The following is a 20,894-nucleotide window of genomic DNA, read 5'->3' as shown; positions in this document are numbered from 1 at the left end:
AGAAAAAAAATTTGAAGTATATGAAATTCCATTGGAAAATTGCATAAGTTTAAGTGTTGATAATACAAACTCTATGATTGGAAAAAGAAATTCAGTTGCATCAAGGTTTTTAGAAAAAAATAATAATATCTTTATTGGTGGCTGCCCTTGTCATCTTGCACACTTAGCTGCTAGTAAAGCACGTGATGTTTTTTGTGATTATATTGCATTAAATGTCGAAAATGTTATGATTGACTTGTACTATTGGTTTGATAAGAGTGCAAAACGAAAAGGCAAATTGAGTACTTTGAATTTTGTAATCAAGAATATCAAGGCATTCTAAAGCATCTATCAGTTAGATGGCTATCTTTAGAGAAATGTATTTCAAGAGCTATTGTCAAGTATACAAGCCTGAAAGCTTATTTTTCAAGTGAAAGTTTTGCTGATGAAAGGTTTAAGCGTTTATATGACAAATTTTATAATCCAATTTTGGAACCAGCAATGCTTTTTCTAACTTCAACATTACCTTTGTTTTTGCATTTCAATCTACTATTGCAGCGAGAAGAGCCAACAATTCATTGTCTAAAATCAGCAATGAAAAGTCTAGGCAAAAAGCTGGCTAAGCGCATTATTCTACCAAACAAACTGAAAAACATTTCATCGGTTTTAGAAATAGACTTTCAGAAGATTCAAAAAATTATATTGATACTCAAGATATTTATCTTGGAGTTCTAACAAAACAAAAACTCAGGCAACTCTTTGAAACAGGAGATATTTCACAAAAACAATATAAAGAATTTCATGATGCTGCTTACTATTTTTTCAAGTCGTCTGTTAAATACATTAAGCACAAATTTCCTCTTAATGACGATTTAATTGTTAATGCTGGTTGGGTGGAATTTTTAGACCGTGAAAACTTAAAGTGGGAGCAAGTTCACTATTTTTATGACCGGTTCCCACACTTGATGAATGGTATTAAACCTGATGAATTGTATGAGGAGTTTAGCGATTATCAGATTTTAAAGAACAATGATTTTGATGATAATGTTTTTGAGGAAGCTAAGATACCTGAAATGGTTCTTGATGATATTGGAGGTGAACCTTTGTTTCACTACAGAATTGACGTTTTATGGTACCATATTTCAAAAATGGTTATTCCCAACACTTTAGTTAAACGTTTTAAACTGCTACCAAAATTAGCTGAAATTGTTCTCATTATTCCCCACAGTAACGCTGAGTTAGAACGATTGTTTAGTATTGTAAAAAAAACAAATGTCTTGAGAGATCAGCATTAAAGTTGGATGGGACATTATCAAGTATTTTAGCTATGAAAACAATGTTTCCCGAGGCTACTATACCGTGTTTTCAATGGAAACCATCTGAACAGCTGTTAAAAACTTCAAAAAAAGCAACAAAAATGTACAATGCTAAACATAATGAATAAATATTATTTATTTATTTATAAAATGCAACTTTTCGTTCTATTTTAATTTTTCTTGTTTGAAAAAAAGCCCTTTTTTTTTAATTTTACGCTTCCCAAGGTTTTTGTGTAAATCTCAAGGTTTTTTTTAATGAATCTCAAGGTTTTAAAAAAAAAGGTTGGAAGGTCTGCAAACATGTATTTTTAATGAAGTATCTCTTAAAGTACCAAAAATTAAAGCTGAATGGTCATCAAGTAAGATATTTTACGATAAGAAAATTAGTGAAGATATTGTTTACAGATATTGTGACCATAAACGGAAGGGAACTGCGTCTTCCTGAAAAAACAAAAAATGCTACAAAGCTGCAAAATAAAATAGTTACCTGGTTAAATGTTACATGCATTAAATCTATGAGTATAAAATTATATATTGACTATATTTTGAGATCAGTTGTTTTACTTTTTGATTGATTTATTCCTAAAATAGAACATTGAAGTTGTCCTGTTAGTTCTAGTAGGTTGTGTACTGGGTTTACTCTCACTTTTGTGTTTACTTACTTTCACTTTTGTGTTTTTTAAAACACAATAATGATAAAATACTAAATATAATAAAAACTATAAAAGAACAGATATAGGCTCTTTCTTGCACAGAACAGTTACAAAGTGTAATCATTTTTTAAAATTAACTGAGTCCTAAATAAAAAAGATGACAATTGCTATATCAGCATATCAGAACTAAACTACTTTTAAACAGTATCATTGTTTAAAAATTGAAATAACACTTTTAACAAATAGCTGTTTGGTTGTAACGTGTTTATTTTGTACAAATTAAATGGAAATTTGAAAGCGAATCATTTGTCTGTCAACATTTATGTTATAAATGCTCACAAAGAACTGCCTTTGTTTTATCAGATTATATTTGTTTTAATACCTCATTATTTGATCCAGTTATACTTCACATAGATAACACTAAAATTGAAAATATTGACTTCTATATTAATAAACTCACGGAAAATTCAAATTATAATAATACATGAAGAAACTTGTTCTAACACTTTTAAAAATAATACCAAAATTGTCGCTAATAATATTAGCGACAATTTTGGTATTATTTTTAAAAGTATAAATAAAAAAGTATAAATAAAATATTAGTAATATCATTCGAAATAAGACTGAAAATACTGATGTACAAAGAACATACGATGGTTTAAAAGGCAAAGCATATTTCTCATTAATAGATAAGTTTTTAATACTGGTATTGTAAATATTAACCTTAGTAACCACATGGCTCCAAAATAATATGGTATTAATTACATAGGCATAGAATAAAATACAAAAGAGTAGCATGATTACAGAAAACATAAAGTTACAGCTGCTTGACGATCTAATTTACTTGTTTTTTTTGGAAAACTTTTAAAGTTATGTTATAATGGAATGTTTTTTAGAATGTTTTTTACACCAGGCCTAAGCCATTTAGAAAATATTCAAAAAGGTAAATTATTTGAAAACTTTCTAAAGCAAAAGACCTATACTTTATTAGCCTAATCAACAATAAATATGGTTGTAGCCCTGATAAATTAGATCTATCAAGAAGTTTGTTAGACTAGAAAACTCATGATTGTGTTAATTGTGTTGGGCCATGAAAAGCAAGTAGAAAATTTTCTTCAATTTTATGTTCAATGCCAGCTACAGATTGAGTGTACAGATGCAATACATCAAACATTTTTAAATTAAACAAATCAATACCTTATTAGTAATTGTTGAAGAAACAGTAAATTCAATATATGATTAAAAGAAAATGAAAAACTGAAACTATCTTAAAATCAATGGTTGCAATCTAATTTTGTTATGTTAAAATTAAGAAAATTTATAAAAAACTTAAAGTTTTTTGCCATTGTAATTTTTTCGAGATAGAAGCAATTTTAACATTTTGAAAATTTTATTTTTGAATTTTTGAATTTGTATATATGATAGGTTTCTTTTATAATTTTTATAACAATAATTTTCTCTCTACTGAATTTTATTTTTGTTTTTTCATATCACTTTGTTTTTATGATTGATTCGAGTTTTATTTTAGCTACTCTTTGGTGCCTAATAGACGTGCCCCCCCCCTTCCGCTAATTAACTTTTCAAAAATGTTCCACCCAGGACATTTTTATTCCAACCCCCCCCCCCCGGCTATTAAATTTTAGAAAATATTCCATCCAAGACAAGACAATTTTTTATAAAAACTTTCTTTTTCACTACTTACTAACGTTACGTAATATCATTCATTCAAAAAACTTTTTTTTAAAAAAAAGAACGTTCTATTTTCTTCTTTCTATCGTTACGTCATTATTCATTAAAAAAAAAATTTTCTTCGTCGCGTCATATCATTTACAGTACTTTTTTACTTGTGTACGTTGTAATATCAGAAATGGCGACTACGAAAAAAATTTTCAAATGAAACTAGTAGTATTTTCAAGCCACATCTAAAAAAAATGAAATCAGCTTTTTACGAGGCTCGAAAAAGCGTTAAGAAACGAATAAAAGAGGTTCATGATAATACCGATGTTGAGCAAGAGGACGAAGGTAACATATTTGACATTTTGCAAAATATGTAAAGAGAGAAACTTATTTGAACTGGACTTCTGTTGATATTTCTTCTTTGGACTTTAGTACTTCTTCATTATATATTTACTTGTTTTCAGACACTAATATATATGTTAATAATTAACAAAAACATTACTTAGTTAATGCTTTAAATATTTAAACAAACTCGAAATTTTCCAACACCATCCCCCCCCCACCCGCTTATTCCAGCCCCTCTGCTTATTAAGTTTTAGTGATATTTCCACCTCCCCACCCCCACCCCCGCTTATTCCAACCCTCCCTTCTATTAGGCACCAAAGAGTAGTCAGTTTTTTTTGCATCTTCTTTCTTATTATTTAACTGAAATAATAATGTCTGGCAAATTCTTTGTATTTCTGGCAAATTGTTTGTATTAAATCTCTCTTTTTATAAACTTGTTTTAAACAACTTCATATAGGTTTTTTGTAAACTTTTTGATCTTGGTAAACGATAGCATTTGAGCAGACCGTTCGAATCTTTTGATTTAAAATTTTTATAAAGCATAAAGCAGAAGCACAATACAATTAAAGCGTTTTAAAAACTTAGTCAGAAAAGAGTATAAATATTAGTATAAATATTAAAGTATCAACAAGTGTTCCACACTTGTTGATACTTTATCAAACTGAAAAGCTACCATTTTTATTTTTTTCCCTACATCGTAAAAAACGGAAAAGTGATCACAAATCATTGGCAATATTTTAAAAATATTTATTCTTCGTTTAACGGACGTCCCGTGGACGACGCATGCCCACTGGCTTAATGTAACTATTTATTTAACAAAGAAAAAATATCTTTTATACTTTTTGTTATTTAAAGATGAAAAAAAAAATGCTATTATTTTAATTATAGAAAAAAAAGTAGTTATTTTATTTGATAGTCTCAAGTTCGTTTTTATATTGAGTGAAACAGCCATAAATACAGTAATTTTATTTGTATCAAACCTTTGATGAGTTATGATGTGTCTTTGGGATCATTGTCCTGTTGGAACGTATTATTTGCATACACATAGTTTCATCTACAACAGGCACCATTTGATTCTCCAGAATTGAATTATATATGTATTTTCCCATTATACCTTCAATGCGATAGAGTCCCAAATCCAGAAAATACCGAAAAGCAGCTGCAGGGGCATTTATTTTGTGTTTGAATAAACTAACTTCCAGAAATGGAGTAAACACAAAACATTGATATGATTATACTTATGCCAAATAAAGATGCTTTGTAAATCATTGCGGTAATTGGATCCTGGGAACAAAAATGCCCTAAAATTATGGCCACAGCTGCTCCAAACGTGAGAACAACAAGTAGATAATATATTTTTTTAACCATACACAATAGAAGTTTCCTCAATAAATTTTAACTTTCATACAATAACCTTTTAATATTCAAAAGTTATGACCATATAAAAATTTTAATCCCCTCAAATTGTAAGGAATTAAAATTTTATGTGGTCATAATTTTTGAACACTAAGAGATTATACCATGATGTAAAAGTTTTATCGATAAAAATAACACTTGTTGAGAAAAGTAAAAAAAATTTTTATCAACTTGTTGCTCTCATGTTTGGGGCACTTGTAGCCATTTCCTAAGGGTTTTTTTATTTCCATGCTACAATCATTGCAAATGAATTTTAGCATAAAACACGGCCGTCATGTTGGCTTTCAAAACTCCCAAAAACTTTTTCAAAAGTTTATCGAAACTTGATTCAAAACGTCCGCAAATGAGTTTTTTTTTCTTCGAAGAATTGTCAAATATTATAACATTTAATAAGGGCAAAATATAGTTTCTTTGACTATATTTTTATATTAAGAAATTAGTGTTTAAACATATGCCATTTGTTGTTTTTTTATATAATTTGCTCGTTAAAAGTTATTAAGAAATTGAAATTAAATTTATTTAAAAAATTATTGTTTTTTTTAAGTAATCAGCTTGATAAACTACATAAAAACTAACTTAAGTATCAATATAATTGTTTGGAAAGACAGCTTTCGAGTGGATCTCAAATTCCTACTACTATATATCTAAATAAGAGTTATATAGTAGTTTCAAACAAAATAACCATCAAAATCAGATTATATGATTCAACAGATGAAGAAGAATAGATGAAGGCTATATATGAGTTTGTTACTTAGTTATCTTTTCAATCAAAAATATGACTCTGAAACCATTATGATTTTTAAAATATATTTTTGTCGTTACTATTTGATTCGCAATTACCCAGTGGTCACAGGACGTAAAAAAAGGCGTCTATTAAACATCTTTTGAACATTTTAGACGTCTTTTGAACGTTTAAAAGACATCTTTTTCAGGTCCCGTGCCTACTGGGGAGGTGTAATTTTGTTAATAAATTTTAATTTAAACTCTTTTTAAATCCAGAAAATTTTTGAAAAAATAGTTCCAGATAAAGTCTTAGAAAAACTTAATTAGTATTTAATTCAAAAATCTTTTTTCATAACATTTCTGTCAATTTTTGTTTTGTAGCACAATTTGATGACAAATATTTTATTCAACTTAATATTTTATATTTAAATATAGTATTTACATATATTTTTGATTTATTATCTTACCCAACTTTTATACAATAATAATTCTAGAGTTTCTTTCTTTATAAAAAAAGATACCTTATTTTTACTTTACTTTTAGTCTGAACCATATTATATGCTTTTGACATTTACTTATAGTATTGTACTATTGTTATAAGTAATATTATAAGTAAATGTAAAAAGTACATAATATGATTCCGTTTAAAAGTTATAGTCTTAATCTTATAATATACCTTTGACTAAAAGCTTAGTCATCACCATTGTGTCATTCTTTTATGAATTTTATTTATTGGTGGAATAAAATGATTGTAACACGTAGAGAATAATTGGCAGCATAAACAGATCGGATCACGTGGTGCAGTACACTTATAGTTTTGTTCACTTAGTATGTTTTATTTTTAAAGATGTGGCAAAAAAATCTATTCCAAATCGGCAAACCTTAAATCAAAATGTGAATTTAATTAATCATTTTGGAACACTTCTGCTATTCAGCTGTAGTTACATTTAGCAATTTGCGGCAAAGTATGTCTATTCAAAACATAATGCAACTAAAGGTTAGTGATTTCCATGCTAAATTAACAAAATATAAAATATTTTTAATAATTGATAAACTTTTACTAATTGAAAATTATTAAAAGTTTTTCTTTTCCAACTGCTAATCTCTTATATATATTAATTCTCATTGTTAATTTATTAAAACACAGGAGTGAGTATTTTAAAAGTTAGTTTAAATCTAATTTTATTTTACTGTTGTGTTTTTTTGTATTTTTGAATTAGTTACGAATAATTTTTTTTTAATATCACAGACATATTAATTAAATGACAATATTTTGACTCTAAAAGAATTGAAAAAAGCTATTCAACTAAGCCTTAATGCTGTCTTATCTGAACAACCAGAGATGAGGGGTCGTCAATAAAGTACGCAGGCTTTAATTTCGACCCTCCTGTCTCCCCTTCCCTCATCCCCGCATTTTGCTATACGCTATTTTGAGTCTTTTCTACCTTCTTAAAAGGACCTACAATTTTAATCTACCTACCCAACATTTTATAATTTTTTAACTAAGTGTCTCCATACTTTTATAAACAATTCCCTGATTTAAATGCTATAAACACCTAATATGAAAAATTTACTGATTGACTAATAGCAACATGCAAGAACTAAATGATTAAATAATCTTACAACTGACCATTTGATTATTGATTAGCATGTTCAAAAAATATAAGACAAGATTAGTAATTATGAATAATATTTAAGAACAATTATGAAAAACTATAGAATTAATTCATAGTTTTTCATAATTGAATTGTGGTTGTGATGGAGCTATTTATGGTGTGGGATATTTTATGTAGTATTACTATGCATAACATAGTCATGGTATTGTTATCTAGCAACTTGCCAAACTTTCAGGACCCCCTAAAATATTACGTTATCATTCAATACCCCCTCCCCCTCCTCCAAAAAAAAAAGGAAGAAAAAAATTATATGGAAAAAAAGACAAAACAATATTTTGAACAGACTAATTTACAAATAAAACCAAATAAAGATTAAAAGTAAACTATTTAGAGAACTATTTAAAATTACAAACACTAGCTCTGAACAAAAAGTGAATAAAAGTAAAAGGTATGGAAAAAAGTTTAATACCTTTTATATTTATTCACTATTTGTTCTTAAGAACATATTTCCAGTTTGTAACAACAAAAACTTACTTCGAACAAAAACAAAAAAAAAAGATTACAGGGCGTTTACAAAAATGTAAACACCTAACATTCTTTAAATTTACTATTAATCACGGTCAGACCCCAAAATCAATGTCTACATCACTTAGTATACTTCTTGCAAAATCTTATAAAAAATCAATAACTGATCCGAATAACTACCGTGATATTAACACCAAATTTTACAAAACTAATAGAATATCTTATTATAATAATTTGTCAAGAGATAAAAGTTCGGTTTTACAAAAAACAGCTCAACCTTACATGTCAAATTTGTCATAAGTGAAACAATAAAATATTGCAACAACAACAACTCACCTGTATATCTCTGCTCCTAAGACGCTGAAAAAGCATTTGACAGCTGTAACTGAAACATTCTAGTTGAGAAACTATACGACAATAAAAAATTACCACTTTATATTAAAAAATACTATATTGTCACTGTACCATAAAAGCAGTGCTTCTTTCACTTATCTAGGATGCAAATCATATCCGTTTTATCTAACACAAGGAGTGAGACAAGAATTGATTCTGTCTCCTCACCTGTATAATACATATATTCAAAACCTACTTGAAACCATACAAAATAAAAGTATCGTAGGGACATCAATTTATGGAAATTACACATGTGTTGTAGCAAACGCTGATGATCTATATACTTCTTAGTTTAACTCTGTCTGGAATTAAAAAACTTATAGCAGCTTGTAATATATACACTAACGCATATTGTATAAAGTTGAATGCTGATAAGACCGAGTTCTTATTCATCGGAAAAAAAAGAATTACAAACTGCACGATAACAGCCGACTACCAAAAAATAAAACTAGATGATAAACTTAATCATCTAGGTTTTATATAAGATACTAAAAGCTCTTCTTTTGCCTTCACTTAATCGTTCAAACATTGATAAAAGAATATCAAATTTCAGGGCAACAATCCAAACTCTTATTCAGTCTGGATGATAATAGACAATAGAGCTTAGATCCGCTTCGCTCATCCAAGCACTAATGTCCAGGTATATAAAAAATTGGCGGTTCCGATACTTACGTATGGTCTTTAACTTTGCGATTATAAAGACGTATTAATGCTAAAGCTTGATATAGTAGAAAGGAAGTCACTCTTCAATGTTTCTAAACACAGCAAAAATATTCTATTAAAAATGGTACAGCAAAACAAACTTAACTTATTTATTCGGATATTGAGCAATAAAACAACCTTGGGTATTGTAAGTTTGCAGTTCAAAAACCAAACCGCTAGGCAACCTTTTTTAGATGATGTCATAAGTTTATGCAATCGATATGAACTCAATCTGGAGAGCTTAATGCAAAACAAAAAAAGAGTAAAGATTATCGTGTTAAAAAATATAATTCCTAAAAAAGATCTTCTAAGGTTAAGCTATGCAATTGAGTTCTGGAGCTCATTGAAGCAAAGGAAAATCTTTAAAGATATTCTTGAAGTAAATATTCCAAGATAAACTTGTTTCTTTACAAAAATGTAACTTTATAATAATTTACCTTGTATTATATACAGTGGGTGATTACTAAATAAATATTATTTCAATTATGAACATATTTCAAATTATTGCAAGACTTTTATGTACCAATCCTCCTCACTTTAACTTTAAACTTGATTCAATTTTACAATAAAAGCCATTTATTTCTAATAGAGTTTAGTATAACAGAAAATGCATTTAACAAATTTTATAAACCAGGGGTCGGCAACCTATTAAGACAAAAGAGCCAAAAGTTGCAATTTACAAAGTTTTATTTTGATGTGCAAACAAAAATGATTTTTGTAAGTACATTGTCTACATTATATTATTTAAACGTTTATACCAAAGGTTGGCAACAAGCGGCTTGCAAGCCTCGTGTGGTTCATTCGATGTAAAGAGGCGTTTTTATAGTTCCATTCACAAATATTAATACGGTATTGAAATAAAGATGTCGGCAACAGAATTTTTAAAGAGCTACCTACATCTTCATTTCAAATCTTTTTTTAAATCATCTACCAAAGTTTTATTTCAACATTATATTAATGTTTGTGCATTGAGTTCGTTTGTGCAATCGCAGGTAGCCGACCCCTGGTATAAACGTTAAAATAACATAAATCTTTTTTTGCTTGCATAACAGACTAACCAGCAACAACTTAAAAAAAATAATATTGTCACGAGTAAACATCTCGTGTGTGCTTGTTTAGTTCTGTACGTGTCGGGTCTTTTTAAACCACAACACAGTTTTTAAAAAGTAGGAATATAAATAGCTTTATTAAAATACTTAAGGTTTAACAATTAACATAATAAATATGGTTTCGCTACGTCCGTAGCTAAGTGATTTTCAAAAACTCGTAAATCATAGCTAAATTATAGTAAATTATATCTTGTTCATCTATTTGTCAAAAAATATTATTTTATTTACATTTTTTTATTATATTTTTACAACAAGATTTAATATTTTTATTACGAGATTTTTTATTAGGAGTGTAACTTTCCATTCGTTAAGCAATTAATTAGCGTTAATGAAATGACTAACCATTTAACTTCAACTTTAATGCCAGTCTTTCAGTCAAAAGCATTGTTTATTTTTGATTTTTTTTGTCTAGTATTGATGGGTTTGATAAAATGTACCAAAATTTTAAACGTTCAAAAAAGCATTTTTTCAAATGCAACTGTCTCCAGCTCCTTAAAAAAACAAACAAACAAAAAAAATCAGTAGATGCAGATCTTTTTTAAATTTAAATTGTAATAAAGAGCTAAGTAGTAAAGTTGATCAAATAACTTGTAAAGAAAAATTTTTTGTGGAGCAAATACATAATTTAAAGATACAGGAGTCAAGGTAGGAAACAAAAATTACATTATTTAACTCTAAAAACCATGCTCTCAACACACTTTGTAACTCATAAAGTTCTCAATTAAAGACAATAAGTATTAAATAATAAGTATTATGCCAAAACTGGAGGAGCAGTTCCAACTTATTAAAAAAAAAAAAAACTTAAAACAGCGCAACGTAAATTTGCATTTGCTCGTACCAAAAATGTAAGATTGCTAAAAAAAAATTAAATTTGTGGTATTAACCAGAATGGTTGCCAAATTGCAAATGTTTTATAGGTGGTGATAAGGATTTAGTCGTAGTTGATTTTTGTTTAGACTATGACAAAATTGGTTCTTCTGAATTTTTCCGTGGATTTAAGTTAAGTAATTCACAAACTATATTAGTTATAAAACTATTAGATTGTAAAAAAGTATACTTACATTAAGTTAGGACGAGGTAAACCTTATTCTAATTTAGGTAGACAAGCTGCAGTTAGACAATCTAAGCTTGTTTTTATATATTCTTTCGATTATAACCTTGCACAGATTTTGAAAGTGATTTTTCTATGTTGTTTTATGTCTTGTGAAAAGTTAATATTTCGTTGTGTCGTAATTAAGTTTGGTTTAGTTAGGCTGCTAAGTGGTTATAATGCTAAAGAGCTACGGAGCTCTTTAGCATTAGAAACACTTAACTGCCTAAACGTAAAGATGGGAGAGAGTTCCAAAGGGTTGAAGTGCGAGGAAAAAAACTAGACAAATTATTTTTTTCCCCCGCACTTCAACCCTAAACTAGTATAGGAGCATGCAGAGACAAATATAGTAAAAGAATAAGACTGATGAATGACGAGTCTAGCGAGAATGAGTTTTAGTTAATGGAATTAGAGAGGATAGCTCCTTTGAGCAGCGACCATGCTTTTGTAGAAAAGAGATGCGATTTTACGACAATGAGAAAGAGTATCAAGCTTAGCAGATAGAGAGAATCCAACTGCGTTTACAATGTTTTTGGACCTTGTCTAGAAGAAAAAGAGCACCATTAAAAGAACCAGCCCAAATACTACAACAATATTCCATACAGGGACAAATAAGAAATTTGTAGAGGTAGAGAATGGGTTCAAGAGAGAAAAAATGGCGACCTCGATAAAGAAAAGCAACTTTAGCAGATGCTTATTTAGCAATCGATTGTATATATGGTTTCCATGTAAGGTCAGTAATCATTGATAATCCAAGAGAAGACGTAATGAAGAGGATTTAGTGAGAGGGTTGACATTTATTAATATAGGAATGTCGACAGTACTGCGATAGTTGTAGGCAGTAAATAACTGAGTTTTGTTGGAGTTATAATGTACAAACCACTGTGAACCCCGTTCTGTTACAGTTACCCAATCTGTTTATCAATATTTATCACTTTTGCGTAGAACTTGATTTTATCATCATCAAGTCATTAGGGGCCAATTCGTCAATTACAGGGCGAATACGTCAGTGCAACCAAACTAATTGAAAAATACGTCACTTGGGCGATAGACAAAATTTCCTACACGTGGTAAAAACAGCTTACCTAGGAGAAAAAAAACTTTGATATAAAACACTATTTTAATCTAGAATAGTAAACCCCAAAGTAATGGAGAAAGAACTACAGATAGCCTACAGATAGCTACAGATAGAATTACTGAAGTAACCTATAGATAACAACAAAATAGAATTACTGAAAGTCAGTTTCCTGATTTCTGAAACATCAAACAAGACGTGAATTGTTAAACTTTTTTTAGAAAATGTCAAATGATGATTTTATGATAAATGAAAACCGTCTTACCGCGCTTCCGAACAAAATAGCACGGAAAAGCAATAACAAAAATTATATCACTATGACTATTTAAGAATTTACCAGACGTTTAAATGTCCTTTACACAGAATTTGCATACGTATCAACTCTAAAACATCCTTCATATGCCCACTGACTGCAACTTAAACATTTAAGCCAATCTTCGTTTTCTTTTCGCCAAACAGCTACATTAACACAAAAAAAATCATTATCAGTGTTATTTTTTAGAGTAAAACCATTTGATTAACTTGGATGATCAGAATCAGCTGAAAAATAAGTCTTCCTTGTTTTTGTTTTGACTGATTTTTTTTTTTTTGATTTCTGTTAAACACTGACCACATTTTTTATTGGAGTCTTTTTAGCAGGAGGTACCTTTATAAACTTAGCATTATCTGGTGATGTAATAAGAGCAATATAGCATCTTGAGTTAGTAGGTTGTTTTTTTTTCCGGATAAGGCACAGCAATTTTTAAAATAGATAAATTTTAGTCTCCCTGGTAAATTGTTGTTTTATTAAACATCCTTTTTTTTTTGTATTCGAAATCATTCACTGTACTTCTTAAGAGATGCAAACCGCAATGGTAAAACGCAATAACAATCAATCCTCTTTTTGTAAGTATGTTGGGCCATATTTTGTTAAAAATAATGTGAAATTTGCAACGAGGCATAGATTTATCATCATTTTTAGCTAAGCAGTTAAACAAGGTCTTATACTACATATGTTTAACTACTTTATTTACATGTGTGTCAGGTAGTTGAAGGCAATGTATTTTTTAAGCTATTTTTTTTTAACTTTTTTAAAAATTTTTACGTAGTGTTTTTTACCGTTTAGAAAAAGTTTTAATAAAAAAGGGGCACCCCACGCTGAACAAATTGCGTTCTTCCCCCTCCCCCGTTTTTCCTTCCGGATCGCGAAAAAAGCCTCAGAAGACTTTTTTACGCCCACATTTTTCACAGGTACAGAAAATATTTTAAGCCTACATTTTTCACAGGTACAGAAAACTTTTTGCGCCTGCATTTTTTACAGGCACAGAAAACTTTTTACACCGTACTTATACTTTTTCTTTGCGCCTTTAGTAAGCGTCATCGCTACACGGGAACACCTTCATCCCTAGTGATCGAAGGTTTTTTGCATGGATTTTTCAAAGGAACAAAAAATTTTTACAAGAGAGGGATATCCCCCCCAGTAATCAAAGGCTTTTACGTCTACATTTTTTACAGGTATAGAAACCTTTTTACGCCTTCATTTTTTACAGGTACAAAAAAAACTCTCCACATCTGCATTTTTACAGGTACAAAAAACTCTCCACGTCTGTATTTTTTACAGGTACGTCAGTATTTTTTACCGGTACGTCTGTATTTTTTTTCAGGTGCCAAAATGTTTTCACCTATTGCATTAAAAGAAGGAGAAGTAAACTTTCACGCCACCCTCATTTTTTGCTTTTCCTTTGCGTCTTAGTAAACGACATTACGGAAACGTCCTTGCTTGAACTGAGCGACAGCGTCCGTGGCAAGGTATACGAAAACGTTTACTGAACCGGTACCGGCTGTCCAAGTAGTAGTTATTTGGATACCATCACCTGTATTTTCAGGCTTTTGACCTCATCCTGATAAATGTTGGTCGCTTGCAGATCTAAAATCTATGGCTAAAAATTGCAGATCTAAAATCTATGGCTAAAAATTGTTGGGGGTCTGAATAAAATCTATTAGGTATTACAGTTTGAAACCCATTTTCGTAGTTAAGCATGTTTGTTTCGTTCGACGAGTTACGAGAAGAACCAGCGAGTTCTTCAAATTTAGATAAAGAGCACAGGGTTGTTTTAAAAATAATAGAAAAAATGCAAGCTGAGCTAGAAGAAAGGACAGCAAAAACTGAAGATAAATAAGATACTTTAAAAATAAAGAATCAACAATGAAAAACTCGACACACTTGGAAGAAACGCAATTAAATCGCTTTTTAACGTCTCTAAGTACAGTAAAAACTATATACACTCTCTATTTAAAATTACGGAGATGTCAAATTATATACATCAAAACAAAAAATTCTATTTATCCGCTTTTTAAACAATAAAGTAACCTTTGAAATCATTAATTCCCAGCTCAACTACTGTTTAGTCAAATCTTCTTTTTTAGATGATATAAAATAATTATGTAATAATCATAAACTGATTATGGAAACCTGCTGGAAATGCTGCTATGGAAATGCTGGTTAAAAAAAGTAAAAGACTTAGAGAATGCAATTACTAAATATAAATAAGGTAAATAATGTTTCAGCATGAAAATACAACAATCGTTATAGATTTAGTTGTAGTATTATAGTTAACTATAAAAATAATTTGCTGTCCGAATATGATACACAAAAATCACTTCAATAAAATTAATAGTAATCAAAAAACTTCAATACTTGGTAATTTTTTAAAACCAGATTCTATAAAGAGAAAAAGAAAATTGAATGTTAAAGAAACTTCCACTTTTTATTTGTAAAACGAATTACCATTAGTACAAGATATATATTTTGTTGCTGTATCGCATAAGAAAATACAAAAATTTAGTTTTTTATTTTGGTATTTAAAAAAAATTCATAACAGTTTTTTATTTTTCATTTTCATAATGAAAAAAAAAAAGTTTAAAATTTTTTATTAAAAAAAAATTTTAAAAAAAAGCTTTATAACTGCGCCGTTATGCCCCACCGTTCCGAAATGTCACGCTCAACCTTACACTACACTATGTCTTTCCCATTTTGATAATTGCATATTTATCGAGGGAGGTTGGATGGTTTTCTTGAAAAAAAAAGATAACGTTGCTGTCTTAGTTGATTTAAGGTGACGTCACGCATTTTCAAATAAACCAGTTATACTAAAGGAGTTCTAATTACACTAAACTTGATGCTATAACTAGCTCATTGCAAGCTCACTGGTAGGTTAACAGATAATATAATACAATGCATTATATTTCAGCAGAAATGCGTGTATACATCAAATGAGTATAAATAGAATAGCAGCAACCAGTGGCGGACACAAATGGATAGGGGGAAGACATATAATCCTCCCCGTTTTTTAGAAATGTTTCACGTTACAAAATTTTTGATAAAAAGAAACGAGAATACAAAAGATTATTCGTTTTAACAGTTTATTTTTTGTAAAAAAAAAATATTTATATACACATAAGGAGTTCAAATAACACGTGACACATTTTTGGCCTTTTTAAGACACCCCTTTAAAATAATAAAAAACTATTAAAGGTCTTCAATGGGCCGAGACAGATTATCAAAATTTTTTTTCATCAACAATTGAATCAACACTGACAAGCTCACTTAATTATGAAGATGTTATCATTTGGCATCACTGAAAGCCAAGAGTAAACTTAAAATGATATTTGAAAAATATTGAAAAGTTGTTAATTTTGGTGTTGAATAAAAATAAAAATTAGCTCGACCTTTTTTCATTTATTATAAATAGTTTTTTTTCTAGGAGGAAGGAGGGGGGGGGGCAAATTTGCCAAATCTTGCTTGCTACGGCACTGCGCACAGTGGGCCAGAATGCACTTTTACTGGACAAAATTCATAACTAATTTAATTTTAGAGCTATATTCACTAAAATTAGTATGAGTACTAATATGATGTCTGCGCTTTTTATGAAGGTAATATTTTTTTATTTCGTGGCTATGGATACCTTTATTTTGCTTAGCAACAACCTACTTTTGTTATCTGCAGATATTTTATAAGTGCCATATTCACTAAATTTGGCATAAGTACCAATATGAGATCACGCTTCTTACAAAAGTGATAATTTTTTATATTTAGTTGTTATGGATACTTATATTGCTTAGTTACCGGATACTTTCCTTAGTTACAAAGTGGTAAATTGATATTTGAATATCTTATCGGATTTTTGACCCACCTATATTGAATAAAAATTGAGTATTTAGGTAAATAATGTTTTAGGAATAATAAAAGCAAAAAATAGTGCAAGAAAACGTTATCAATTTTAAATTACATCAAAAAATTATAAAACAATAATATCGTTTGAAGATTGTTTAAGTAATTGTAAAACATCTGAAGGAAATGCTTTATGATTTGTTTGGTGTGATGTTGATTTACGCAATGATGAAATAACAGGATCACTGGAAACTAGGAGTCTATTGATAAGATCAGTATTTGTTGCTTTTCTGGATGTTTTTCGGCTGAAATTTTCGCGATAAGATTCAAAGTCTTTATTTCTAGCCTCTTGAGCTTCCTCTGACATAAGTCCAATGGGTAATGTAAGGCTTTTAATTATGTCATGTCCATGTATCAATACATTGTGAACTGATTGAGCCATGTAATACCATGGATAAAGGGACACATATAGTCTAAAAGTGTCAAAACAATAATCCTTGAACTTTAAGCAGTCTATTTCATATCCTGAAGAGAGCGTTACCAAGATAATGTAAAATCTGAATATAAGGTTTTGGTCAATACCCAGAATTTCAGCTGTTTGTTCATATGCTGCAAAAGCACGCCTTGAGGTATTGCCATCATTACTTGTTCCAGAACCACCACTTTTAGGGAAATCAAAAACAAGTCCCATTTTGTTCATAAAATCAGTCTGAATCTTTTGTTTAGCTACAGATGCCTTTTCTTTGTGTTCTTTAGATCTTGCTTGCCACTTTCTTGTTTCTTTTTTATATGCAATGTGCAATAACATCTCAAAAAATCGAATCCATGCATGAAGACTGGAAAGACCATATTTGAACTCTCTGTTAGTATAATCTATATTAAGGATATCAAGACTATTCATATTTTTTGGAGAGACACCACACACTGAACAGCATTGGTATGAGTTATTTTTTTCAGATAATATTGTTTGAACCTTCCCATCAATCATTGTAAGTTCAATAATACAATTCACTTCAATAGAAGATCCGCAAACATCTAATAAAATCATACCCAAGCTTTCTATCTCACTTTTAATGTACTGATCTTCTTCAATCACAGATTCCTTGGATTCCATTTTGTATGCAAATCTTATGGGTCTACAATAGGCTGTGGAGGACGACTTTTGATTTCTCCAAATAGGCACCTTTTCGTTGCTGTTGTTAAATCCAGTCAAATCCAATGGGACAAGACAAGTAATAAATAATGATTCTTCACGCTTTAAATCTCTGTTAATGTCAGGTTCTGATAAAACTTGTTTATAAATGCTTTGGCCAGTAGCACCATCAAAACCAGCCTTACACGTTAGTGTCATTGTTTTTATTGCTTTGTCGTTCAATATGAAGTGCCTTAGCACAGGTTCCTGAACTGCACAGATTCTTTGCAAAGTATGAGTCATTAAATCTTTTAAAGGAACTGAAGCTGAATAGTCCTCCACTGTTTTGTTTGCAGGATAACATTTCAATTTTGCATCTCTGACATCATTGTAAGCGGGGTAGATGTTATATTCTTTCTCCAAGGCTCCGCTTCTAATCAATTGATAGGAAGCTTTTGTCAGACTTGCATCAATTATTAAAGCCAGTGCTTCATCTGCTGAATATTTAGTTGCTTTATCTGTATTTGATATATTTAAAACATTCTTGGCAGCAATAACAACAGATTTATCTCTAAATTTTTTATTAGCAGCAAAAAATAATTCATTGGATGAATGAGATTCAATTAAACAAGATACACGCCGTTTTTTAGTTTTATTAGAACTATTATCAAATGCAACTGGTTTTCGACCACGTCTACTTGCAATGGGTATTGGTGAATGTTTTCAGTCCTCTATTGAGGCAAGAAAATTAAGATATGTTCGATACATGGGTGATGGTGATTCTTCCTCGTATCCAGCCATACTTGCAGCTAATCCCTATCCAGGACAGACAGTTAAAAAAGGTGAATGGATCAACACAAAATAACAACAAGTCTTTAAATGCTTTAGTTTGGAAACATTGTCCAAAAGATGTTTTTGTTGGAATTGATGTATTAAATTTAGGTTGCTGTTCTGCAATCATTAATTTTAATGATGGACTTAATGGTATTAATAGAGTTTTTGAAAAACTTTTTTTAAAACCAGGGTATTGTTCTTCAAGTTTTTTGGCATCATCTGATTTGAAAAGAGTTAAAAATATGGAAAAAAAAATGTAATGAAAAGGAAAAAAGCAGGCGAAAGCAGTTACGAAGTATTCGTAAGGAGTTTTTGGGCAAAGATAAGGAAGAAGAGAGTTTATGTTATGGTGCAGGAGAATTTTAGTCTATATTTACTTTTTACTTATTTACTATAAACAAATATTTAATTAAGTTGATAAGAGTTAAAATTGAAACTAAATCGCAAATCAAAAGAAAAACTTTTTTTTTTAAACTGAAATACTACTTTAATAATAGTATTGTTTATTAATATTATCTCTTTTTATAAACATATTTTATTTTAATTTTGCGTTAGTTTTACTCCACAACACGTTTATAATAAGATAATATTTGTCAATAGGTTTTTTTTTGTGTTTTTATATTTTTATTTGAAGTGTTTAATGTTTTTTTTTGTTTAAATGTGTTTTTCTCAGTTTTTTAAAATTCACGACTTTGCGCTAATTATCTCTTGATTCTCTAAACCAATTTTCATAAAATCTTCAGGAGTTGTTCCTTTAGTTATTATGGATGTCCCCTACCACTTTTATTGCATTATGATAACTCGGTAAAAAGATATTAAAGTCCAAATATGGTCAAAAATGCCCCTTTTTTGTTTTCGAAGTGTTCTTTTTATTTAAAAAAAAAACTGTTTAATGTTTTTCTTTTGTTTTGGTACAGGATCTTTTTCATTATATTAAAAGCAAGTCTAAAAAATTTCAAGTTGAATCCATACATAGTTTTTGAGATATTGACCGCAACGAAAATAACCCTATTTTGGGGTTTTTGGGACCAAATTTCTCAAGCCATTTAATAATCAAAAAAAAAAAAAAAATTTGTCATTAAAATGTAAATTTTAATCAACTTATATAAAAATATTTCTAAAATGTAGTTTTTGAAGGGATTTTTTTTTATTAGTGGTCTTCGACCTTAATTTCTGAGAAAAAATAACTTTTTATAGAAAATGGGCTGAAATTTTGCAGTTTTAAAGATGAACATATTTTCTAGGATGAATGTTGTCTATAAAGCAAAATTTTTTAATTTTTTTTTTAAACTCATTTTTATCATGTTTTGGTCCCAAACTCCCCTTATTTTTTATATCTTAAAGTTTGAATTTCAACCTAGTAAAATTAAATATGCTTAAAAAAAAATTATTTCACAGACAATATTTTAAATACATTAAAGGATTCATGTTCAAATTTTTAAACATTTTTGACAATTTTTGAGTTATATTAGCTAAGAGAATAGGCAGTTATGGGGGTAAAATAACACTAATTCTGCGCAAAAATAACGACGTTATCACTAAAAAATTTAGAGTCTATTGATAGTTTTCAATTTTTTGTAAAAAAAGTTGCTTTTACCATGTTAAGGTACCACCTTAACATTTAACTTATAAAAAGGAGCAACGATAAGAATTAGGAAAACATTTTTTCATTGCAAAAGTTTGTTTTTTAGTTTTTAAAAAAATAATATCTTTGCTAAAACAATGATCACTTAAAATAAGATAATTTAAACACAATTAAAAATAAATCTAATCAAAACTAATAGCAAAAGTTTAAAATAATCTATATTATTTTAAATGTTTCTATTTTTGCTATTGTTTTTACTATTGCTATTTGATTAGATTAAATTAGATTAAATCATAAAAAAAATTTAATGAAATAATGAAGAGTTTAATATCGTCGATATACTAGAAAAATGTCTAAAAACATCTCTTTGAGATATTGAATACGTTTTTGCCTTATCGTTGAAATAAAAAATTCTTAAAAAACTCATTAATAACTGATTTATTAAATTTGTGTGGTATATCAAAAAATATAGAATTTAAAATACTAAATAGTGGTATAACTCCATACTGCCAAAATGGAAAAATCAATTACTTAAGGTAACTTAATCATTTCGTTTTGATGACCAATGTTAGCA

This window comes from Hydra vulgaris, chromosome 13, assembly GCF_038396675.1.
Source record: "Hydra vulgaris chromosome 13, alternate assembly HydraT2T_AEP".
Lineage (NCBI taxonomy): Eukaryota > Metazoa > Cnidaria > Hydrozoa > Anthoathecata > Hydridae > Hydra > Hydra vulgaris.
The sequence above is the reverse complement of the archived record's forward strand: the minus strand, read 5'-3'. Positions refer to the sequence as shown.